The sequence below is a fragment of the Giraffa tippelskirchi genome, chromosome 4, assembly GCF_054371585.1.
Source record: "Giraffa tippelskirchi isolate mGirTip1 chromosome 4, T2T-mGirTip1v1.2.pri, whole genome shotgun sequence".
In the NCBI taxonomy this organism is placed as follows: domain Eukaryota; kingdom Metazoa; phylum Chordata; class Mammalia; order Artiodactyla; family Giraffidae; genus Giraffa; species Giraffa tippelskirchi.
Window position 1 is genome coordinate 14,101,582 of NC_137278.1, and position 25,306 is coordinate 14,126,887.

The 25,306-nt window shown below is 48.3% G+C and overlaps 1 protein-coding gene across 3 annotated transcripts in view; it reads left to right on the plus strand.

The window, feature by feature from the left end:
* The first annotated feature begins 544 nt into the window (after nt 1-544).
* GGTA1 (glycoprotein alpha-galactosyltransferase 1 (inactive)) overlaps nt 545-25,306 on the plus strand; it is a 73,121-nt gene continuing 48,359 nt past the window's right edge. For all 3 annotated transcript variants that reach the window (XM_081588804.1, XM_081588805.1, XM_081588807.1), the window contains exon 1: nt 545-887. The gene's annotated coding sequence lies outside the window, so the exon portion shown is untranslated. The remainder of the gene's footprint in view (nt 888-25,306) is intronic.

Genomic DNA, 25,306 nt, shown 5'->3' on the forward strand with positions numbered 1-25,306 from the left:
TTTTTTTCCAGTTCCGTTCTAAAATAATTCTAATGAAGAACCACCGGGCCTGTGCAGAATTGTTTGAGGAACTCTGGGCCCGAAGACTACTAAGTCTGCGAACAAACCCTGGCAGGGCCGGCGCTAGGTGCCCAGTGACCAGCCCTTCCCGTTCAGAGCTCAGGATGTGGGGGGCTCCGGCCAGAGTGGCTCCCGCCTGCCGGCCTGTCGCTGTCATCTGCACCCTCCCTTCCCCAGGAAACAAACGGTGGATCAGACCTCCCAGGCTCTCCGCTTCCCTCGTGTCTGGCGGGGCGCCAGGGCTCCGGGTACTCTCCCTGCGGTTCTGGGTGACAGACCCCACCCCACCCTCTGAGGCTCCGGGTACCCGCCACCCCCCCTCCGCCACGGCCACCCCCACCACGCTCAGGGCCAAGAAGGCAAAGAGGCCCAGCCACCCACACCAGGGATTGTCTTTTCTTTTTTTTTTTTTTTTTGCTGGTTTCAGGCTTTTTTCTGCCTGAGTGAAAATGAAACAAACACCCCCCTGCGCCGCCCCGCCACCAGACACACACGCTCACCGGCACTCGCGCACTAGCGCGCCGGGCCTCCCAGCGGCGGTGTCCGGGGCGGGACCCGCTCTGCACAAACAGCCGCGGGCCGGGCCAAGCGGGGAGCGTGCTGCCCGCTGCCCAGCGCCCGCCGGCTCCCTCGCGCCCCTGCCCGCCGCCCCGGAGGAGCGCCCGGCGGCCGGCCGACGGGAGCGCAGGCGGCACACCCCGCCCCGGCACGCCCCGCGGGGCTCGGGCGGAGGCAGCGCGCCGACTGTTCGGGCAGCCGAGGACGCCGCCGGGGCCGGGAGCCGAAGCTCCGGCCAGCCCCCAGCGCGCCCAGCTTCTGCCGATCAGGTGGGTCCCGCGAGGCGCCGCCCGAGGCCCCTGAGGCCGCGAGCCCCCGGGCGGCGGGCGCCGGGTCGGCGCGGCGCGACGAGAGGACGGGCCGCCGCGCCGGCCCTGCCCTGTTGCTGCCCTGCCCGTGTCCCCGCTTTTGTTCTGATAGCTCCCGCGGTGCCCAACTCTGACCCCTTCCCGTCCCCGTCTCAGCCTCTTCCCAGCCTTCCAGACTCGGGCCTCTTGAAGGGCTGCGGGCAGGGCTTCCCACGGGGTCCAGCGGGTGGAGGCGGGAGAAGGCAGGCTCAGGGGGCGCAGCGCGGGACCACCGAGGAAGTCTCGGAAGGAGGGAGGGCTCTGCCCCATCAACGGGGCAGGAGGAGGGAAGGGGCCCCCTCGCCCTGGACAGGGTGGGAAGAGGATCCCTCCGGGAAGGGGGCTCCTGGGAGGGCGAGGGAGGGGCGCAGGAACCCTTCAGAGCCGGGACGCCGAGAGGGAGAGGTTGGGGGGCTCAGAAAGCCGAGGACCAAGCTCAACACCCAGCACGGGGAAAGTTTCAAACGTTGTAACTTTGGCAGCTACGAGGCCGGAGGCGTTGGGATAGTGGGAGGCGATCGGGGCCCTTCAAGTCTTCAGACCACCACGTTCCCACTCCAAAGGGACACCACCCTGCGTTTGAAAATGGCAGAAAAGCAGCTAAACAGAATGATTGCACAAACTCTTGAAAGGCGTCCAAGAAACAGTAAAGTGGAAAAAAATGTCAGCACGCAAAGAGAGAAAGCAGAGCGACTTGAGATTCGCAGTCTTCCCGCGGGCCGGGGAGGGGAGGGACGGAGACGCGGAGGTTTGTCAGCCAGCGCGCTCCTCTCTGCGGAGGCGAGACCCAAGCCCCTGCGGCGGCGTTGGTGGCTTTGCTTGTCGTTTGCGCTCCTGCTGAGCAGGCCTCGTGGCCTCCTCCGTTTACTTAGAAATGGGTGGGTCTCAAGGGGCCGGAGGTGGGGCGGGGAGCATCTGGTCTCGCTGCTTCCTAGCTGGGAAACCCTTTCCCAGGGAGAGCCTCCGTTTCCGCGACCACGAAATAGAGACAGCTGTGAGTACGGAAATGCCAAGGGCAGAGGGGCTGGGATGGGTGGCGGGTCGCGTGTATCTGGGGAAAGGTTGTGGGTGTTCCATCGTCCTTCTGCACCTCTTGGGCTACACGAAGTTCTTTCTTCCTTCCTGGGAGTCATTTCTGGGTCTTCCTTGCCTTCCCTACCTCGTTGAGGGGGGAGGGGGCAGGTGCAGATTCTTAGTTATTGTTACATGGAACAGGTGCACAATGACTGAACAGGCTAGCGCTGCAGACGTCCCTCGGGTTCATCTGGTTAGGGAGATTTCAAACTTTGCCCCTGAGAGGCCCAGAGTCCTGGCTCAAGGGCCACCATGGTGGGGAAGGGGAGCCTGGGCGGCAGGGCGCTGATCTTTCCCTTCCATCTTTCAGCCAGAACCAGTTCAGGTCTGCCTTTGCCTACTCTAGATACTGGGAAACCCCTGAGGCTGTTTTCAGTATCAGATTCTTCAGATCCAGTCTGATCTGGTCCCTTTTGGTGGAGCAACTGAATCTAGAGGTGTGCAAAGTGATTTGGGCAAGACCCACCAGTGGCCAAGCCTTGCCAAGAAACCTGTGTCTTTAGTCATTGGTCAGGAACACCTTTTCCTGGCCCTGGTGGCTCTGAGCCACTGGCTCAGCTTTTAGCATCGGCCCACCCAGACCCTAACTCCAGGACCCCCAGGCCCACCTCTCTACCCTCTGGGGAGAAACAGCCCAGGAGTCTCCTTCCCTAAGCTTTTCCAGGCCTTCAGAGAGCCTTTCATGTGCAGTTTGGTTTCACAGGCTGAGGTCAAAAGAATTAAGTTCTCCAGAAACTAATCAGCACATTGCAGCTTGCTTAGCCCAGCCCAACAGGTATCAACTGACCTTATCGTTGAGGCAATGTAGGCTGAGAGACCAAGTAACTTGCTGGTGGGCACTCAGGTCCTAAATTGCAGCTGGGATTTGAAAGCAGCTCTGTCTGTCTCTAAGGCTTCTGCTCTTTGCATTGCATCATCTCTCATGATGGCTAGAAACTGATTAATGGGCAATTGTCATGGAGATGGGGGCAAGGGTGAGGGGAAAATGACTGAAAGGGGGACTAGGTTAAGGGGGGGCCTGACATTTATATAGGTGCATTCATAGCATAAATATACTTGTATTTTAACTGAATGTTTTCTGCCCTGTGCATTTGTGGACACTCAATCACTAAGTCAAATTGGACTCTTTTGTGACCCCATGGATTGCATCCCGCCAGGCTCCCCTGTCCATGGGATTCTCCAGGCAAGAATACTGGAATGGGTTGCCATTTCCTTCTCCAGGGGATCTTCCTGACCCAGTGATCGAATTTCTTTACCACTCAGCCACCTTTTCTGCCCTGTATATTCTCATTGTTTTAGTTTTATTTTCTAGATACTTTACAATTATTTTCTTTTCCTAAGTTTTAACTAAAGTATAATTTTCATGCAATAAAATTCACAGATTGTAAGTCCTAGGTTTACCAAGTTTTGACAGTTGTTTGCACTCACGTAACCACCACCCAAAATGAGATATGAAATATTTGCATCATCCTAGAAGGTTCCCATTTGTAGTGAATTTTCCTTCCACCCTTCCAAGCAACCAGTTGGTGATTTTCCTCATCTCTGATTAATTTTGCCTGCTCTGGAACATCACATAAATGGAATTGTACTGTGTATCTTTTTCATGTCTGGCTTATTTCATTCGATGTAGTGTTTGTTAAATTCACCCATGTTGTTGTGTATCTGAGTAGTTTATTCCTTTTTAGTGCTGAGTAGTATTCCATTTTATGGATATACCATCGTTGCATATTTATTCTCCTGTTGATGGATATTTGAGTTATTTCCAATTTGGGCTATTATTTCTTAGAGAAATCTTTTGTGGTCGTTTGTTATCACTTAGGAGTTAAATTGTGGGGTCATAGTGGGTACCATTTTACATTCCCACAGCAATGTATAAGACATAATTATTCCACATCCTTGTCAAGATTTGGTATTGTCCATCTTTTTTGTTTTAGAAGACTTTTTTAGTGCCTGGGTAGTAGTATTTTACACCTTCTATTTTTATGATAGAATTTTAAGAGTTCTTGGAGAACACAACATGATCAGGGTGAAGAATATGAAATAAGATATGAGAGCCAACTCACTGGAAAAGACCCTGATGTTGAGAAAGACTGAAGGCAAAAGGAGAAGGGGGCAGCAGAGGATGAGATGATTGGTTAGCGTTGCTGACTCAATGGACATGAATTTGAGCAAACTCGGAGAGATAGTGAAGGACAGAGGAGCCTGGTGAGCTATAGTCCCTGGAATTGCAAAGAGTCCAACACGACTTATCGACAGAAAAACAGCAACAACAATGGAGGCTATTGTGAGGCATGACTCAGAGGGAAGGGACCAAATGGTGGCTGGAATTGTGATATTAGGAATAGGAACTTATGGGCTCAGGAAAGAACTCTCTCATATCAGAACGGAGATTTAAAGATCTGGTCCTTGTACTCTGTAAATAGGCAAGTTGACTCATGCTCATGGCTTTAAATGCTACCTCTATAACAATCGTATTTATCTCCAGTTCAGCTCTCTGTTGGAGGCCCCCAGTTCACATGTTTAACTGCCCCTTGGGTATCTCTTCTTGGATGTCCCAAAGGCAATGCAGACTGGACAAATCCAGAACAGAATTCATTATCTCCTGTTGGCTTTCTGTCATGGGTCACTGAATGAATAAATGGTGCCACTAGCTGAGATAATACAGAAAGAGGAATGTCTGAGGTTGGGCAGCGAGATACTCAATTTAGTTCCAAGCTAACTGGTGTGGAGCAATCTAGGAAGATAAGGACTGGATGGCACTGAGCAATTAGATTACTGGAATATACTGTGAGTAGTTTCGGTGGAGTGGAGGGCAGGTAAGCTAGATCGCTGGTAGGTGATAGAGAAAGAAGTGGAGATGGTGAGTAGAGTCAACTCTTTGAGGAAGTTTGTTTGAGAAAGTCAGGGGAGCTATTGAGCTATAGTTGAAGGAAGACAGGGTGAAGAAAAGGATTTAGGATGGAAAAGACAAGTGAAATATAAGCTCAGGGGAAGGATTCAGTCCAGGAGAGGGAAGGGATGGCTGATAGAGTGAGGTACTGGGAGGAGTAGGAGGGAGTGAGGAGGGTTGGCTTTGAAAAAGATGAAGAAGTTTCACCAACTACAAAATTCTGTTGACCCTCCATGTGCACAACTCCTAATCATGACATGTGAGGTTCTTCACCATCTCTTCCCTTCTTGTCTCATATATATAGCATATATCAGCTTTGGCTGCAGTTAATGCTGCATAACAAATAACCCCCCACCACTGACTCTTAGTTTATGACCACAAAGGTTTCTTTATTACTCATGCTACATGTCAGCTGGGGGGCAGTCAAGACTACATGGTTTTGTAGATTTGCACTGGGTTCCAGCCAAGCAGAATGTCTGCTCTGTATATCCTCTCCTCCAAGAACCCAGGCTGAAGTTGCTGCTTCTACCTGATATATGTTATTTTATGGTGAGAGCTGGAGGAAGAAAGAGATGATGTGATGTTTCTTAAAGTTGCTGCACTGGCATATGATCACTTCTCTCCATATTCCATTGGTCAAAGACAGTCATGTGACTAAGTACAGAGTCAATGGGATAGATATATATGCTCTGCCTATTGGTCTAGAATGGATACTTGGGACCAGCAATCCAACTGACCACATATATTTATTAGAAACCCCTTCAAACAGATCTGCACCTGCCTTTAACTCTCCAAACTAATCTTCATTGCACTACTGCTCTTTGGCTCCATTGTTCCCCTTTTCTCAAGTGTGGCAATGGCCTTTCAAGTCTTTATATCTTTCTATCTGGACACCACCATTTGCCTACAGCCCCCACAATCTAATATAGTTTAGGTAATCCCACCTCCTTACCAGTTCTGCAGAGAGTCCCTTTACTGCCAACACAACTGCCCCTGCTGAGTTGGCATGCAACCCTCTTCAACCAAGAGCCCTGCTGCCGGGCACTCCCTGTTCTCTGCTCTAAACTAGCACCCTCCTCATACCCTCTCCCAGCAACCCAAGTCCTCTTTCTAGACGCCAGGTGGTTGGCATTGTCCATCTTTCCAAGGCTCACCTCTGCTCTCAGGGTAAAGCACATATTCCTCTAGTTGATATGCAAGGTCTTGCACGAGCTACTCTCTGAAGCTCTCATCATCCTCACCATCCTACCTCTTGGAACTTCTGCTCCAGCCTCAGGGACTACTGTAATTCCTGAAACCCACTCCTGGTTTGGTACCTCTGGGCTTTTTCCCATGCTGCTTCCTCTGCTTAGAACACCCTTCCCTCCTCCCCCAAAAACTTACTCACAGATTTCTACTCATCCTTCAAGACCCAGCCTAATCATCTCTAAGATGCCAGTCTCTTCATTCTGCCTCTTGCCCCCCGCCATGAATTAGGCACTTCCCCACATGGATCTCTGGGCATCCTGCAGTGCACACTCCGACACATTCTGTCACATGTCATATTTCTCTCCTCCTTGACCATGAACTGCTAGAGCTCACTGTGCGCGTGACCACAGTGCTCTTTGCCTGGCTCACCCTGCTGGTTGAGAGTGGCCTCTACTGACTGAGTTTGCGCCTCTACTGCCTGTCAGACCTAGAACAAAATACCTCCCCTCTGAGCCTGGGCTGAAAGCTCTGCTGATAAAAAGCTTCATGCTCGCTCCTGCAAGAGGGAGGGCAGGTAGGTCAGACTGGGAAATCAAAGAGTAATGTAGATTTGGACCATGGACTGAAGGCAAGGGGGGGTCATCGTTTAGTACACTGAACCCAGAATTATTTATAAAATTCCTGGCCATTCTAAAAAGAGGAAGTAAAAGTATGTCATAGAAATCTCCAGACAAAGAGCTGGTCTGCTCAGCTTGTCGCAGTGGGGGGTGGAGGCGCCAGCCCCTCGGCTACCTCTGGTCAGACCTGGCTGCGGCTCTTGTCGGCACTGTGCTCCAATTTTGTTGCCAAATAGAGTTTCCTAAAGGAGAGGTGGCGAGGGCAGCGGGGTGGGGACCCAAGCTGGTGTGTTTACGTGTTGTGTCCGCAGGGAAACCGCATGCAGGGGTTCTCCAGGGATCTGGGTGTAAGGGCATGTGCTTCCTGCAGGGTGTGTCTCAGGCTGTGTGTGGTGGGCAGATGTGAACCGCAGGAAAAAACATGGGGTTGCCACCTGGACTGGGTCCTAACTGAAGAGTGAGTGTTCTGAGATAGAGGGGGCACATGTGGGAAGGCAGAGGGAGAGAGGATGTCTAGAAGGATATGGTCAAGAGGGTTGTGTGGCTGAGAGGTTGAGTAGAGGACTAGGCCCTGGAAGGGTTCAGCTGGTTGTGGGTTGACTGCAGGACACTGGTGGGAACGGAAAAATACTTTAGTGTTGTTCTTCCTAGAGTTCTCTACACGAATGAGATCATATATCCACCTTGCTTGAGGCTCACGAGAGCCCTGTGAAGCTGGCAAAGCAGGAATTATCCCCCCATTTTACAAATGGGGAAACTGAGGCTTTGAGTTTTGATCTCTTGGCCAAAGGCTCTTAAGAATGAAGTGCAAGAATTGAGGCGTGAAAGCCCAGTCCTCACTCCAAACATGGTTTGACTTGGAGAGCCTGGTGGGCTGCAGGCAGAGGGAGTGAAGGTGATTCTAAAGGAAGGGGAGGGGGCGGGCTGGGGAGGAGATCCATGCCCAGCCCAAGAGAGGGCTCCTGCCTGGCACTGCCCTGCCCGGAATTAGCCAGAGTGCAAAGTAGCTGCTGGAAGAGGGTGGAGAGAGAGGCCAGGTCTTGTGATGAGTTCTTAATGAAAGTTTCCAACTCCATCCCAGACTGGGTGTCTTATCCTTCAGAGCCTTACTTGAACATGCCCTGGTCTTGGCCACGTGAGGTGGGTGGGGGTGGGGTCACTGAAAAGAGCTCTGGGTTGAAAGTGAGCTGGTCTCCCCCCACAGGCCGTGGAGACTGTTGGAGCCTCAGTTTCCCTGTTAACAAAATGGTTTGAGGCTGTGATCCGGGAAACTTCTCTTTGAGCACTATCTGCTGTTAAACAAAAGGCAGACAAGTCCAAACTCACAGGAAATGAACATTCAAACTAAAAATGTGCTGGGGAGAAGTAGCTGCTGAAGTGTATAGAGAGATCCCAAGCTTTGAGCCTCCCACCTGTGAGTTTGGGTACCACGAACTGTGGTTCTGAAAGATGCACCTCTTGCCAAGACTCATGGTTTGAATCAGATCTTATCCAACATTCATCGGGCCGCCAGATCTTCATTCACTCCTGGTCAAAGCATCCAGAATGTACTCAGCATCTCTGCTAGACACACCTGAGGTTAGCAGTAAACGTAGAGGTACAATCCCCCTGCCCCCTCCCCTGCAGAGATGGGAGTCAGCTTGGGAGACAGTCATTAAATAGCCAACTGCACAGAGGGAGCCATGAAGGAGAAGCACGGGAGGCAAGGGGCAGTCAGTGGGGGCAGGGGTCTGTACCTGTCAGGGCAAGTGATCAGGAAGGGCTTCCTGGAGGAAGGGACCTTCCAACTGTGGCCTGCAAGATTTGGAGGCTGAAGAGGGAAGAGTGTTTCAGGCAAAGGTAGGAGGCCCTGAGAAACAGTCATCCTCATCTTCCCCAGGGCTGTTCCCGAATCCAGATGGCCCTGGTGTCTGGAGGGGCACTGAGGGGGGTCAGCTGCCCAGTGGGGTGACGTTGTGTTTGGCTGCATCTACGTGCAGAAGCGCAGCTGTCCTTCCTCCTCTGTCAGGGAAACCGCGAGTCCTCAAGTGGCCGGCCAGCTGTCCCCAAGAGGAACTTGCCTGGCATTTGGAGGGAATGATAAGACACTTCAAAAAATCAACGGTGAGGTTTCCTTTAAGGGGAACATGGCCCCCGGAGAGCAGGGACAGGGGTCTGGATGCTCTAGGTTGATCTACGGTTGTCTGTACATTGGTGTTTTATATGGCAAACTATTTTCACATGTTAGCCAGAGCTGTGCAGAGCGAGGTGGAGTTCTATTCCTGTGTGCAAATTAATTGAGTGCTTAGGAATTCATTCTCTGGCATGAAAAAGCTCCCTGAGTGTTTGAGGCTGATGTATTGAAAAGTGTAGGAGAATCCGTGGCTGCCAGCAACGGATGGAGCTTCTAGCTCACTGAGGCAGAGGAGGCGTGCATTGGAAGGATTTTTTGCTGTTGTTCATGGTATCCCTGGGGAAGCTGGAAAAGCAAGCTGCCCAGAACTAGTAGAGGTTGGGCAACAGACAGCGCACTTAGGGTTTCCCAACAGGAGTTAATTGTAGTTTTTGCTGCCACTGGAGCTGCTGTAACATTTCACTGGCATCTGAGCCTCAGTGCTTCTTCTTTAGGACACAAAGCTACTAAGTGACCATGCTGAGGTCACTCTCCTGCATTCCAAGTACAGATGAATGGCCAGGGGGAGGGTCTAGGTCATTCTGTTCTGGTGGAGGAAGAAGGGTCTTGACGTTAAGCTGAGAAGTCACAAAATGCTCTGAAGCTGCCCGAGATGGGGGTCCAGTAGTGCCATGGAATCCTACATGTCTAAGCAGAGTCACAGGGCCACAGCTACTGGAGGGAAAAGTGTACTGGGGAGCTTTCAGAGGGGCAGCTTGGCCTTGGTCAAGTTATGGAGCCCCTGAGCCTCAACGTTCCCATGTGTAAAATGGGCCGATGTGGATTTAAGAGATAACCTATGTGTCTAGTGCCTGATGTGGTGCTAGTGAGTGGCAACTACTGTTACCGTTATTATTAGTAGAAGTAATAGTAACTTCATTCTGCTGATACCAGTACAGTTATATTCCCGAAGGAAGAAACTCAACATATGAAAATCTAGAGGAATTAAGAAGTGACCACACACATTTATACAAACAGGTTCTCTGCAGGGTGTTCCTTTAAATTTTTACCTTCACAATAGACTTACGATAAGATTTAATGTGTCAAATAAGTAAACAAACGAAGGAATGAATCACCATCTTACAGGCCCTCCTTAAATACTGCTGTTGAAGAGAACAATTTTTTTCCTGGGACTGACAGATCCATTTGAAGATCCTGGACTAGCTTCCTTGCTGTGGAAGCCTTAAAAAAGGAAGAGGGAAGTTGACTGCTGCAGGACTGGAGGCACCGCCCCCACATCCAGCCCCGGGAGAATTGGACTGCACTGCCACACTCTCTCCCTGGAAAAACAGACTCCCACAAACACGGAAGGCCTGGATTAGAGCTGGAGGTCGTGGTGTGCCCATAAATGCTTCATAACCAGCTGAAAAAGGAAAGCTCAGGGACTTCCCTGGCAGTCCAGTGGTTAGGACTCTGCACTCCTGCTGTGGGGGCACGCGTTCGATCCCTGGTTGGGGGGCCAAGATCCTGCAAGCCATATGACGGAGCCAAAGCAACAACAACAAAGACTCTGGTATGTCGTGTTTGCCAGTTTCCATAGTAGAAATATTTCCACCCTGAGTAGGGAGCATGGTGCTATATTCTCCACTACATCTAGATACAATAGATGTAAATAACCTTGAGTATAGCATGTAGTAAAACAATTAGGAAGTGATGAGTTTTGATGACTACCTTTGATCTGACTACATTGCATTTAGTCTTGAGCTTATAGAATTTAATTTTTTAATAGTGACTGTGTTTAACAACTTGCTCGCCAAGTTCCTGAAAATTTAGCAACTGGCTCTTGCATGAGCCTTTAGTCTTTCCCAATCTTTTGTTTTCCTCTATTTCTTTGCATTGATCGCTGAGGAAGGCTTTCTTATCTCTCCTTGCTATTCTTTGGAACTCTGCATTCAGATGGGAATGTTTTTCCTTTTCTCCTTTGCTTTTCGCTTCTCTTCTCTTCCCAGTTATCTGTAAGGCCTCCTCAGACAGCCATTTTGCCTTTTTGCATTTCTTTTCCATGGGGATTGTCTTGATCCCTGTCTCCTGTACAATGTTACGAACCTCTGTCCGAAGTTCATCAGGCACTCTGTCTATCAGATCTAGTCCCTTAAATCTATTTGTCACTTCTACTGTATACTCATAAGGGATTTGATCTAGGTCATACCTGAATGGACTAGTGGTTTTCCCTACTTTCTTCAATTTAAGTCTGAATTTGGCAATAAGCAGTTCATGATCTGCGCCACAGTCTGCTCCTGGTCTTGTTTTTGCTGACTGTATAGAGCTTCTCCATCTTTGGCTGCAGAGAATATAATCAATCTGATTTCGGTGTTGACCATCTGGTGATGTCCACGTGTAGAGTCTTCTCTTGTGTTGTTGGAAGAGGGTGTTTGCTATGACCAGTGCGTTCTCTTGGCAAAACTCTATTAGCCTTTGCCCTGCTTCATTCTATACTCCAAGGCCAAATTTGCCTGTTACTTCAGGTATTTCTTGACTTCCTACTTTTGCATTCCAGTCCCCTATAATGAAAAGGACATCTTTTTTGGGTGTTAGTTCTAAAAGGTCTTGTAGGTCTTCATAGAACCGTTCAACTTCAGCTTCTTCAGCGTTACTGGTCGGGGCATAGACTTGGATTACTGTGATATTGAATGGTTTGCCTTGGAAACGGACAGAGATCATTGTATCGTTTTTGAGATTGCATCCAAGTACTGCATTTCGGACTCTTTTGTTGACCATGATGGCTACTCCATTTCTTCTAAGGGATTCTTGCCCACAGTAGTAGATATAATGGTCATCTGAGTTAAATTCACCCATTCCAGTCCATCTTAGTTCACTGATTCCTAGAATGTCGACGTTCACTCTTGCCATCTCCTGTTTGACCACTTCCAATTTGCCTTGATTCATGGACCTAACATTCCAGGTTCCTATGCAATATTGCTCTTTACAGCATCGGACTTTGCCTCTATCACCAGTCACATCCACAGCTGGGTATCGTTTTTGCTTTGGCTCCATCCCATCATTCTTTCTGGAGTTATTTCTCCGCTGATCTCCAGTAGCATATTGGGCACTTACTGACCTGGGGAGTTCATCTTTCAGTGTCCTATCTTTTTGCCTTTTCATACTGCTCATGGGATTCTCAAGGCAAGAATACTGAAGTGGTTTGCCATGCCCTTCTCCAGTGGACCACATTCTGTCAGACCTCTCCACCATGACCCATCGTCTTGGGTGGCCACACACGGCATGGCTTAGTTTCATTGAGACAGACAAGGCTGTGGTCCGTGTGATCAGATTAGCTAGTTTTCTGTAATTTTAGTTTCAGCGTGTCTATCCTCTGATGCCCTCTCACAACACCTACCGTCTTACTTGGGTTTCTCTTACCTTGTACGTGGGATATTTCTTCACGGCTGCTCCAGCAAAGTGCAGCCGTTGCTCCTTACCTTGGACAAGGGGTATCTACTCACGACGGCCCCTCCTGACCTTGAATGTGGAGTAACTCCTCTTGGCCCTCCTGTCAAAATCACTGCTGATGGTGATTGCAGCCATGAAATTAAAAGACGCTTACTCCTTGGAAGGAAGGTTATGGCCAACCTAGATAGCATATTTAAAAGCAGAGACATTACTTTGCCAACAAAAGTCTGTCTGGTCAAGGCTATGGTTTTTCCAGTGGTCATGTATGGATGTGAGAGTTGGACGGTGAAGAAAGCTGAGCGCCGCAGAATTGATGCTTTTGAACTGTGTTGTTGGAGAAGACTCTTGAGAGTCCCTTGGACTGCAAGGAGATCCAATCAATCCATCCTAAAGGAGAGCAGTCCTGGGTGTTCATTGGAAGGACTGATGTTGAAGCTGAAACTCCAATACTTTGGCCACCTCATGCAAAGAGTTGACTCATTGGAAAAGACCCTAATGCTGGGTAGGATTGGGGGCAGGAGGAGAAGGGGAGACAGAGGATGAGATGGTTGGATGGCATCACTGACTCGATGGACATGGGTTTGGGTAGACTCTGGGAGCTGGTGATGGACAGGGAGGCCTGGCGTGCTGCAATTCATGGGTCGCAAAGAGTCGGACACGACTGAGTGACTAAACTGAACTGAACTGAACTGAACTTGCATGAGCCAGCTCCAGCATGCTGCTGTCTGGGGAGGTCCTTGGGGACCCTAGAGGACCCAGTGAAAATAGATCGTCCCCCCAAACATATTTGCCCTGCCCCGAGGCAGTCTCTAACATGCCAGCCTTCTATTTGCTTTATTACCCTTGTCCCCACCTGAAATTATGTCTTTAATGACTTGTTAATTATAGTTACTGATTTGTTTATTTGTGTACCGACTAGAATGTGAGCTCTGTGAGAACAAAGGCCTTCTTGGGTGGTTCATCTCTTAATCCCCAGTTCTGAGAACACCACATGCGTAGAGCTGACCCTCAACACCCGTGGATCGAATGCATGAGCAGAGACAAGGCTAGAAGCCCTCAAGTGTTCAAATCTTGCCTGTGCTACAAAGTGCATTTTTGAAAAAACTGGAGTGTAGTTTTACAGTGTTGTGTTAGTTTCAGGTGTACAGCAAATAGATTCAGTATATTTTATGCATATATATATATATATTCAAATTCTTTTCCCTTATTGGTTATTAAAAGATACTGCATAGAGTTCCATGTGCTATTCAGTAGGTCCTTCTTGGTTATCTATTTCAAATATGTGTGTGTGTGTGTTAGTTCCTCAGTTGTGTCTGACTCTTTGCAACTCCATGGACTGTAGCCCACCAGGTTCCTCTTGTCCATAAAGTTCTCCAGGCAGGAATACTATAGTGGGTTGCCATTCCCTTCTCCAGGGGATCTTCCCAATCCAGGGATTGAACCCAGGTTCCTGCATTGCACGCAGATTCTTCCCTATCTGAGTCACCAGGGTAGCCACATCTTATATATAATAGTGTGTATATGTTGATCCCCAAAGGGTGCATCTTTCCTTGAGCCTCTTCATCTATAAAGGAAAAGAGTTGGAGCAGAGACCCCCAGGGTTCGCTTCAGCTATAAAAGGTCTATACCTGTTAAAGGCATCCCTTATCCACAGTGCAGCCCAACAGGGATTCTTAGCTGAGCCTCCTCAAGGGTGAGAGCCAGTGCACTGGTTCTTAGGACCGTGGGTTTTATTCTTTTCTTCTGAGGATAGCTTTTCACACTGAGTGCAGTGTGGCTTCTTTTGAGCTGCCATGACTGGCCCCAGCCCATCCTCCTGGGCTGTGCAGAGAGAGAGCGCGAGCCAGGCCCTGCCAGTTCAGGGGCAGCAGAGAGTTTGAGGCATCCATGGCTGTTGCATCCATCTGCAGCCACACTTTGAGACTCTCAGCGGCTGGTGGAAACAGGTATTTGAGCCTCCTCCTTTTGCAGGTGGATTCTTTACCAACTGAGCTATCAGGAAAATCCACCTGCAGGTGACCCTGGTTCAATTCCTGGGTCGGGAAGATCCCCTGGAGAAGGGATGGGCTACCCTCTTCAGTATTCTTGGGCTTTCCTTGTGGCTCAGCTGGTAAAGAACCTGCCTGCAGTGCTGGAGACCTGGGTTCTCCTGGGGAAGATCCCCAGGAGAAGGGAAAGGCTATCTACTCCAGTATTCTGGCCTAGAGAATTCCACAGACTGTATAGTCCATGGGGTCGCAAAGAGTTGGACACGACTGAGCGACATTCACTTTCACTTTTCCTTTTGCAGGTGAGGCTGGACAGGGTTTGGGACCCTCCCTGTGAGGAGCACACCTCCCTGTCCCCAGGGAAGAGGCCACCCATTGCTGTCTAGGGAGTCTGCCTGTCTCTTCTCTGCTGTCTGTTTCCCTCGGGGCTGATCTGACTGAATCCAGCCTCCTCTTCCCTGGGAGGCTCTGGGCAGAAGTAGGAACAGAGATAAACCAAGGCCATATCTTCTGCTGCATCTTATCGCCAACCCCTACTTCCTCTGGTTGTCCACCCTCCCCCAGGGTAAGCTGGGGATGGGCCCACCCCTGACTACTGACTCTGGGTGCAGCCTCCTTGGGTGCCCAGCAACCCTAGGGAGCAGCTGATCTCCCAGCCCATCTGCTCTGGGGCAGCATCATAGGGTTTTGTTTTTTTTTTAACGTGGTTCTGTGTTTCTATCACGCTTGGCTCACACTGAGATTCGGACTTGCTTTCCCTGAGGGCCGGGATTTGGGCATGCACTGCAAGGCCAGTGGGGCTCTCAGGGCTCAGCTTGCCCCTTTTCCAGATGGCAAACAGGGAGGAGGAGCAATTCAGAAACCAGAGACATCACCAAACAGTTACAGCTCACACTTACTCACTCCAGATGCTGGTCTTGGAGCTTTATAGAAGCCCTGCCTTTTCATCACCCCGAAACCTGGTTTATAAGTGAGGAAACAAAGCACAGAAAGATTCAGCCATTTCCCAGGGCCACATGGTAAGGGAGAGATTTGAGACTCAGATACGGGCAAGATGACGGCACCCTTCATCAAAGCTGCACACTATCTTCAGAGTGAGCTGGGAGCTGGCAGAGCCCCCAGTCCAGGCCTTTCGCTCAACAGGTGGAGAGACCCAAGCCCAGAGAGGGGTGGAGGCTTCTCTCAGGTCAGACAGGGACATCCAGCCAGATCCCAACAGTGCCCTCCGCCTACACTGCTTGAGAGAGGTCTTGGGTACCGAGTCCTGGATTTAGCTGGAAAAGTTCAGAAACTCTTGGCTCCCTTGCCAGCCCCTCCAGGCTGTGGAGAAACAAGTGGCCCACCTGCTCCTGGATGTCACATTTCCTGTTTGTGAGCCTGGGTTGTGGTAGAGCCCTGAGGAAGGGCAAGGGGAGGACAGGGCCTTCCTTTGGGGAATTCGAATTGTTGGACGGGGGAATTGCTGGAACGTTGTGCCTAAATGTTTCATTCTTGTAGACAGGGACACCAAGGGCCCCCAAATGTAAGAACCTGGCCGAAGTCACAGAGGGCTCTGGGATCACCCTGGGTTTTGGTTTTGGTTTTAGGGTTTAGTTGGTTTAGGTTTTTTTTTTCTTTCTGTTCTTTTTGAAGTGATACAATCATAGAATGTGTGAGCTGGCAGAGATCTAATCAGTGCCTCAGTTCATCTCCCTCGGTTGCTCAGTTGAGAAGCTGAGGCTGGGGTGGATGTGGGCAGGGATGGGAGACTACTCTTTTTTTTTTTTTAATCATGTAATGCTTTATTGTATGTGTTGTTCACTCTCTAAGTGTGTCCGACTCTTTGCAACCCCATGGACTGCAGCACACCAGGCTTCCCTGTCCTTCACTAACTCCTGGAGTTTGCTCAAATTCATTTCCATTCAGTCGGTGATGCCATCCAGCCATCTCACCCTCTGTCTCCCCCTTCTCCTACTCAAACTTTCTCAGCATCAGGGTCTTTTCCAATGAGTCAACTCTTGGCATCATGTGGCCAAAGTATTTGAGCTTCAGCATCAGTCCTTCCAATGAATATTCAGGGTTGATTTCCTTTAGGATTGACTGGTTTGAGCTCTTTGCAGTCCAAGGGACTCTCAAGAGTCTTCTCCAATACCACGGTTCAAAAGCATCAATTCTTTGATGCTCAGCTTTCTTTATAGTCCAACTCTCACATCCATACATGACTACTGGAAAAACCATAGCCTTGACTAGACGGACCTTTGTCGGCAAAGTAGTATCTCTGCTTTTTAATATGCTGTCTAGGTTGGTCATAGCTTTCCTTCCAAGGAGCAAGCATCTTTTAACTTTATGGCTACAGTTACTGTCCAAAGTGATTTTGGAGCCCAAGAAAATAAAATCTGCCACTGTTTTCATTTTTTCCCTTTCTATTTGCCATGAAGTGATGGGACCGGATGCCATGATCTTAGTTTTTTGAATGTTGAGTTTTAAGCCAGCTTTCTCACTCTCCTCTTTCACCTTCATCATGAGACTCTAGTTGCTCTTCACTTTCTGGCATTAGGGTGGTATCATATGCATATCTGAGGTTGTTGATATTTCAGCCAGCAATCTTGATTCCAACTTGTGATTCATCCAGCCTGGCGTTTCGCATGATGTTCTCTGCATAGAAGTTAAATAAGCAGGGTGACAGCCTTGCTGTACTCCTTTCCCAATTTTGAACCAGTCTGTTGTTCCATGTCCGGTTCTAACTGTTGCTTCTTGACCTACATACAGGTTTCTCAGGAGGCAGGTAAGGTGATCTGGTATTCTCATCTCTTTAAGAATTTTCCAGTTTGTTGTGATCCACACAGTCAAAGGCGTTAGCATAGTCAGTGAAGCAGAAGTAGATGTTTTTCTGGGATCCAACAGATGTTGGCAATTTGATCTGAATGTTTCATAGTATATTTAACAATTACTTTATTGTTGAAAATTTGGGCCACTTAAGAAGATATTTTTTAAATTAATTTTTATTGGATTATAGTTGATTTACAATGTTGTGTTAGTTTCTGCTGTACAGCAAAGTGAATCAGTTATACCTATAGTCACTCTTTTTAAAAAAGGATTTTTTATGGCTGTGTCAGGTCTTAGTTTCAACTCTCTCTAGTGATGGGGCACAGGCTCCAGAGCCCATAGACTCTGTAGTATGCAGCACATGGACTTAGTTGCCCCAAGGCATGTACGATCTTGGAGGCTTCCCAGGTGGCTCAGTGGTAAAGAATATGCCTGCCAGTGCAGGAGACACAGGTTTGATCCTTGGGTCGGAAGGATCCCCTGGAGAAGCAAATAGCAACCCACTCCAGTATTTTTGCCTGGAAAATTCCATGGACAGGGGAGCCTGGTGGGCTACAGTCCATGGGTTGCAAAGAGTTGGATACAACTTAGTGACTAAACAACATATGGGATCTTAGTTCCCTAACCAGGGATCAGACCTGCATCCCTTGCATTGGAAGGCAGATTCTTAACCACTGGGCCACCAGGGAGGTCCCTATATTCACCCCCCCCACCCCCCCCTCTTTTTAGAGTGCTTTCTTAAGATCCTAGAGCTGGCTGCTGGAAGAACCCTGAGGAAAACTCATTTTTTGAATCAACATACAACAAATACCATTGAATGCCTCCTCTTACCCGATGCTGGTTAACAAGGAACTTTCCATCTGGTGGGGAGGCAGATATTAATTCAATAATTACACATATGTGTCCAAAGAGGGGTCACTGCCCTCAAGAAAAAGAACAGGAAGCTACATGGAGAATAAGACTCTTCCCTTAGAAAGTACGTTTGTAGCTGAGACCTAAAGGACATGGAGGGAGGGGGTGAACGGGTGTGAGGGAGGTGGGGAAAGGTGTCCCAGACAGAGGAAAGAGCATGTGCAAAAGCCCCGAGGCAGGAAGCCCCTCATTTTGTACATGAAAAAGGTGAAGCCCAGAGACTGGAAACCGATCCAGCTAAGCACCCTCAAGAATCTTTTGTTCCCCTCTATGCCCCCAAATTCTCTCTAACTTTTTTGAGGGAAAGAGGCAGAAGATAAACAATTAACTAAACAAATGAGTTAGTAGCAGAGCTGAAATGACAAGGACCCACCCCTTCATGATGAGGGAATTTTAGAAAACCCTAAAACGGGCAGTTTCTGAACCATGGGACCTTGACTAAGACAGTTAGCCTCTCAGAGCCCCTGTTTCTTCATCTGTAAAATGATGAAGCCCTTCCCGTGAAAGGACTCCATGCTGGCTGGTCAATGTGGGAAACAGCCAGGAACTGCCGATTCCTGTCCCGCACCTCCTCCTGGGTCGGCCCTGGCCCTGGGGTCTGAAGGGGCCTCTCTCCACCCCGTTGTTTGACTGCAATCCTATAACCTACGTGTCAGCATTAACCATATATGGTACCAGCGTCCCATCAAGACAATATGAGTCTTGGACAGTGAACTTCTAGAAGATAAAGAGGATGCTTGGGAGCCTATTAATATTATGCATCCATCATCGCAATAGACACTTCAACAGGCAGCGCTGTTTACTCCTCCCAGCAGCCTTGCAAGGAGGTGCTTTTCTGCCCCTGGGCTAGGGAAGGACACCGAATCTCTCTGAAGGATCCTGCCTGAGCTCACGTGGCTGGGGAGGGGCCACTCCGTGGGGGGGTGGGGGGTGGGTAGCCCCAGCCTGCTCACCTTGGCGGCTACCTTCTAGTCTGTCTGCCCTTGAGACAGCCCTAAGCGGAGGGTCCAGGCGCCAGGAAAGTGGACCCGCGCGGCCCAGGGCAGAGGGCAACCCTGGCAGGCAGACACACTGGCTGGCCTGCTAAACCGATAGTCTTTAAATCTTTGTTCAACATTTATCTGGGGTGGAGGGGGGCGGTGCTGGAGGAAGTGGATTTGCAGTGAATCCAAGTGGTGAGCCTCTTCTCGATTCTGAATTCATTCTACGCAAGAACATTTTGCAGAGCAGAAGGGATAGAAATTCACTGACAAAGTCACTTTCCCAGCTGCAGTGAGTTAATGTCCTAAAAAAACACTGGCTGTTCCCCATTTTTCTTTCTCTCTGCAGTGTACGTTTGAGCTTTTCCAAGCCAGACAGCTTCTTGGGAGGCTCGTTAGAAGATTTGTTTTGGTTCTGTTTTTATTTGAAATTTATTTAAATATAGATGAGAACAACTAGTCTCAGAAAGGTGGACCACTCTGCCTGTCATTTGTTTTGACTGAACAGCTTGGGGTATTCTTTGGATGACACATTTGAACTTGGCTCCTTTTATTAATTAAGCACAGAAAATATTGCTTGCATTTACATAAAAGACAGCAATGCATTTTCGAAAAGTGTCAGAGAACCACTATATTTATTTAAGTAGCTTTTGGTCTGGTTTTAAGAGTAATGTATTCTCATTGTAGAACATTTTAAAAATGTAGAGAAGTGGAAAGAATAAAGTGATCACACTACCATAATCTCATCGCACAGAATTCACTGCTGTGACCATGTGATGCTAGGTGTTGTTTTGTTCTTGCTGTGAAATATAACATAAACTGTTTTAACATGATTTGAGTGTGTAATGCAGTAGCACTAAGTATATTTGCATGTCAGACAACCACCCACCAGTTTCTAGAACTTTTCCATCATCCCAAACAGAAGCCCTGTGCCAACTGAGCAAATAATTTTCCATTTCCAACTCCTTGCAGGCTTCCCTGGTGCCTCAGGGGTAAAGAATTCGCCTGCAATGCAGGAGAAGTGGGTTTGATTCCTGGGTTGGGAAGATCCCCTGGAGAAGGAAATGGCTACCCATTCCAGTAAACTAAACTACCACCACCAAGTCCTTGCAGCAGTGAAGTGAAAGTGAAAGTCACTCAGTCGTGTCTAACTCTTTGTGACCCCATGGACTGTAGCCTGCCAGGCTCCTCTTTCCATGGAAGTCTCTGGGCCAGAATACTGGAGTGGGCAGCCGTTCCCTTCTGCAGGGGATCTTCCCAACCCAGGGATCGAACCCAGGTCTCCCGCATTGCAGGCAGATTCTTTACTGACTGAGCCATCAGAGAAGCCCTTGCAGCGCATGGTAACCACTATTCTACTTTCTGTCTCTGAATTCAACTACTCTAGGTACCTCAACTAAGTAAAATTATACAATATTTCACTTAGCATAATGTTTTCAAGGTTTATCCATTGTTGAAGCATGTGCCAGAATTTCATTCCTTTTTCAGGCCAAATAGCATTCCACTGTGTGTCTGGACCACATTTCTTCATCCATTCACTCGTGGATGGATATCTGAGTTGTCTTCACCTTTTTGGCTTTTGTGAATAATGCTACTGGAACATCAGTGTGCAAATATCTCTCAGAGTCCCTGCTTTCAGTTCTTCTGGGTCTATCACCAGAAGTAGGATAGCTGAATCATATTGTAATTCTGTGTTTAATTTTTTGAGGAACTGTCCTCCATGTCCGGTACCTCTGATGTATAAGATCCAAAATATAAATCATAGTCTATGTGAAATTTTTGAAAATAATTTTATTTGTTTATGTTTGGGCTGTGCTGTGTCCTTGTTGCCGCATGGGTTTTTCTCTAGTTGCAGCAAGTGGGGGCTACTCTCTAGTTGCGGTGCTCGGGCTTCTCCTTGCAGTGGTTCTCTTGTTGTGGAGCACAGGCTCTAGGGCACTTGGGCTTCAGTATCTGCCACACGCAGGCTCCATAGTTGTGGTTCCCAGGCTCTAGAGCGCAGGCTCAATAGTTTTAGCACATGGTCTTAGTTGCTCCACTACAAGTGAGATCTTCCCAGATCAGGGATCGAACCGGTATCTCCTGCATTGGCAGGTGGATTTTTTTTTTTTTTTTTTTTACCACTGAGCCACCTGGGAAACCCTATGTGCAATTTTGTGCCTGACTTTCTCACTTAATTTTCCATTTTATTAACTATTCCTCAAAAACGTTTTCGAAAGTTTGCATTGTTATACCATATTTCCTTTCTCCCCACTCATTGATTTCTGGGCCTCAGCAAAAGATTTTAAACTATGATGTTAAAATAAATAACTTGCTTTTGGTAAACAGCCTTATGTTTTGTTCGTACTTGTTTGAGAAATACTCACCAAAGGTAAGTGGCTGCCCTCAAGAAATTTTTAAATTTCTCCTTGGGGACTCTTGGGGATCATCCAGTTCAGTGTTTTTAAAAGTTCTTTGTTGCCAAGAAACCTTTACTACAAACAAAATAGCAACAGATAAAAGGAGAGCTGATCTAGAGAACGGTGGATGGGGCTCAGAGTCCTGCTCTCTGAGTCTCCCCAGCTCCTCGCTGTCTCTGAGGGACTTTAGCGGGGAGATTCTGGTTTTTTTTTGGAACTCAGTTTGAAAACCACCATACTGATCCAGCATTTTTATTTTAACAAAGAGTGGAGATCTTGAGAGAAGAAGGGACTTGCACGAGGTCAAGTTCATTTTTTTTGTTCATCCATTCATTCATCCATAATTTTTCTCAACCCATAACACCTACTGCGGGCATGGCAGCATCACTTAGGAAGCTTGTTGAAAATACAGGTTCCCAGGACTCTTGCTTCTGGACTGCAAAGCATAGGTGCGTGTGAGACCGGGACAGGGTCCCCAGCTCCACAGTCCACACTGGGCTCTGTCAGGGGGAGGTTTCCCATTGTAGCCCCTGTGTTTGCATATTTAACCTTTTGACCCGAATGCACTTCCCCACCCACCGAACTCCTACTCACCCTCTGAGGCCCAGTTCAAATGCAGCCCCTTCCTCTATGAAGCCTGGCTGCAAAGGCTTCCTTCCTCTGAGGCCCCCAGAACACAACAGGGGACTTCATGCTCACTCAGCCACTCAAATTTCTCTCTTTCTATTGTATGTAATTGCTTCCAGGCCTGGCTCCCTGACTACAATGTAAGCTCCTTAGGGAGTTTTTATAATCTCTGCATTCCCCACAGTACAAGGCATAGACGGGGGTGCTTTGTGATTGTTTATTGGCTGGACTTGGATCTAGTACAGCCCCATATTTAGAGGATTAAAAAAAAAATTGCGGCCTAGATAAAGTCTGCAATTTGTGGAAGGTCATACAGCCCATCAGGTGTGTCCTGGGCTCAGCTTGGCACTGGCCAGCTGCCCAGGAGGGCAATTAGCTGTCTGGCCTGAGCAGAGAGCATCGGCTCCACTACCTTACCGCTGCCTCCCATGATAGCCCAGGTTTTCTGAAATCCAGAGAGTTCTGCCTTGCTGGTGATGTAGTATGCATGTCTGGATGCCTGGCATTGCAAGTAAAATCCAGTTTCATGAAGTTTCACAAAGTATAAAACTTCAGCATATGTACAGTGTGGGATATTATGTGACTGCCACTTGGACCAAGCCAGTGCTCAGAAGCTAAGGAAGCAAGACTAATAGGGACTGTCTGGAGGCGGGGCCAGCCAGCCTGCTATCCAGAGGTGGTTGTTCCAAGCCCTCCTGTTATCCTAATTTGTGATCAACAACTGATGCTTTTCTAATTAGCACGCTGGATGCTAAAATAGTTTTTTTAATTGGGGAAACAGGTGCGTTGCTTATTATGATAAATGTTATACACAGGCTCACAGCGCTGAAATCAAAGGAGTTGTGATGTTTATCTATTTACTCTGTGTGGATGGGATAGCCATTTCTGTTCACTCCCTACTGTTGCATGAAGATGGTGTTCCAGTCCTTTACCCCATCCCAGCCAGGAACTCTGGGTTCTGTGGGATAAGGTGAGACAGAACCCGGCCTCTGGAAACCTGGCTTCTGCCTCTGCAGGGGTTTTTAGGCTTTATTGTGCTCTTTCATGGACTCCTTTGGCATCTGTTAAAATATTAATATTAGGGGTTGAATTTCAGTTCAACCAAACTGAGATACTTCCTCATCGATAAATGGGGGTGATTCCAGTACCTGCCTCTCAGAGAGCTTAGCAAGAATTGAATAATGAGTATAAAGTGCTGAGAACCCAGCCCAGCATTCAATAAATAGTAGCATTTGCTGCTGCTCCTGCTTTGTTGTTGTTTTATTATTATTATTATATAAAGCACAGACTCCTGCTCCTCAGTACCTCACACTCTGAACTGGGATATATGTAATTATATGTAAGTAATTAAAGGTAAAAGTAAAGATGCAGAAGAGAAGCCTGAGAAGGGGCCAGGGTGGACACAGAGGGAGTGACATGGCTTCTGGCTGAAAGAGCACCAGGCGGTGGCTAAACTTTTGTGTCAGCTAGACCTGGATGAGTTCTGGCTCTGATCCTTGGCTGACTGAGCTTGAACAAGAGATAGCACCTTCCTGAGCCTCGGTTTCCCTCCCTGTAAAATGAGAATAGCAATAGAATCTACAAGGATGCTGTGGACACCACCTCCTTCCCTCCCATGATCAGCCAGTTAAATCACACATCTTCATTGCCTTGAACCATAAGCCCCTCCTTGTCTTTCTAGCCAACTCTCCCCACCCCTGGTCTGGAACAGTCCGTCCCTAACTGGGGAGGGATCAGGCAAGCTGCCATCCCTCCCATTGTCCCTGGGCTGGTGTAGCTGGCTTGGTTACAACCCCAGCAGGGTTGCAGAGCTGCTTGGCACCCTGTGTCCTCATTCCTGGCGACTGTCCTCTCTCGGTGCCCAAGGCATCTGCTCCTAACCTGGGTGGCTCTCACGCTGCAAGCATGACATGTTCATAGGAGTGACCCAGCTTCCTATTCCATAGCAAAGGGAAGCCACAGAAGACAGTCCTCTGAACTTCCTTTTCATTCCTTTCAAATTTAGCTGTATCTGCACCCATCTTTGAGACCTAAGTAGGAAAAAATTTCTACAGGACACTGAGGAACACTCTTACTTCTGCTTCATTTTCCTTTGTTCATGCAAGGCTCTCATTGATGAAGAGGGTAAAGATTTTATAGGGAAGAGTAGAAGATATCCTACTCTGTGTAAGATGGGGAGTGTATCAGTCAGGATGGAGTATGTCATGTTGCAGTAACAAACAACCCCTGAATCTTAGGGACTAAATCCATAAAGGTAGGAGGTTTTTTTTGGCCATACCTCTCAGTTTGTGGGAACTTAGTTCCCCAAACCAGAGATTGAAACCAGGCCCTCATCGGTGAGAGCATGGAGTCCTAACCTCTGGACTGCCAGGGAATTCCCTAAAGCTTTCTTTCTTACTCTAGTTATTGTGAGCATTGGGAGAAATATCAATAACTTCAGCTATGCAGATGACACCACCCTTATGGCAGAAAGTGAAGAAGAACTAAAGAGCCTCTTGATGAAAGTGAAAGAGGAGAGTGAAAAAGTTGGCTTAAAGCTCAACGTTCAGAAAACTAAGATCATGTCATCTGGTCCCATCACTTCATGGGAAGTAGATGGGGAAACAGTGGAAACAGTGTCAGACTTTATTTTTTTGGGCTCCAAAATCACTGCTGATGGTGATTGCAGCCATGAAATTAAAAGACGCTTACTCCTTGGAAGGAAGGTTATGACCAACCTAGACAGCATATTTAAAAGCAGAGACATTACTTTGCCAACAAAAGTCCGTCTAGTCAAGGCTATGGTTTTTCCAGTGGTCATGTATGGATGTGAGAGTTGGACGGTGAAGAAAGCTGAGCACTGCAGAATTGATGCTTTTGAACTGTGGTGTTGGAGAAGACTCTTGAGAGTCCCTTGGACTGCAAGGAGATCCAATCAATCCATCCTAAAAGAGATCAGTCCTGGCTGTTCACTGGAAGGACTGATGTTGAAGCTGAAACTCCAATACTTTGGCCACCTCATACGAAGAGTTGACTCATTAGAAAAGACCCTGATGCTGGGAAGGATTGGGGGCAGGAGGAGAAGGGGACGGCAGAGGATGAGATGGTTGGATGGCATCACCAACTCGATGGACATGAGTTTGGGTAAACTCCGGGAGTTGGTGATGGACAGGGAGGCCTGGCGTGCTGCAATTCATGGGGTCGCAGAGAGTTGGACACGACCGAGCGACTGAACTGAACTGAACTGAGTCAGCTAGGGGCTGTGCTCCTCATTCAAGGAACTGGGCTGATGGAGCAGTTACCTCTTTGAATGTACTTCATGGCACACAGAAAGAGAGCC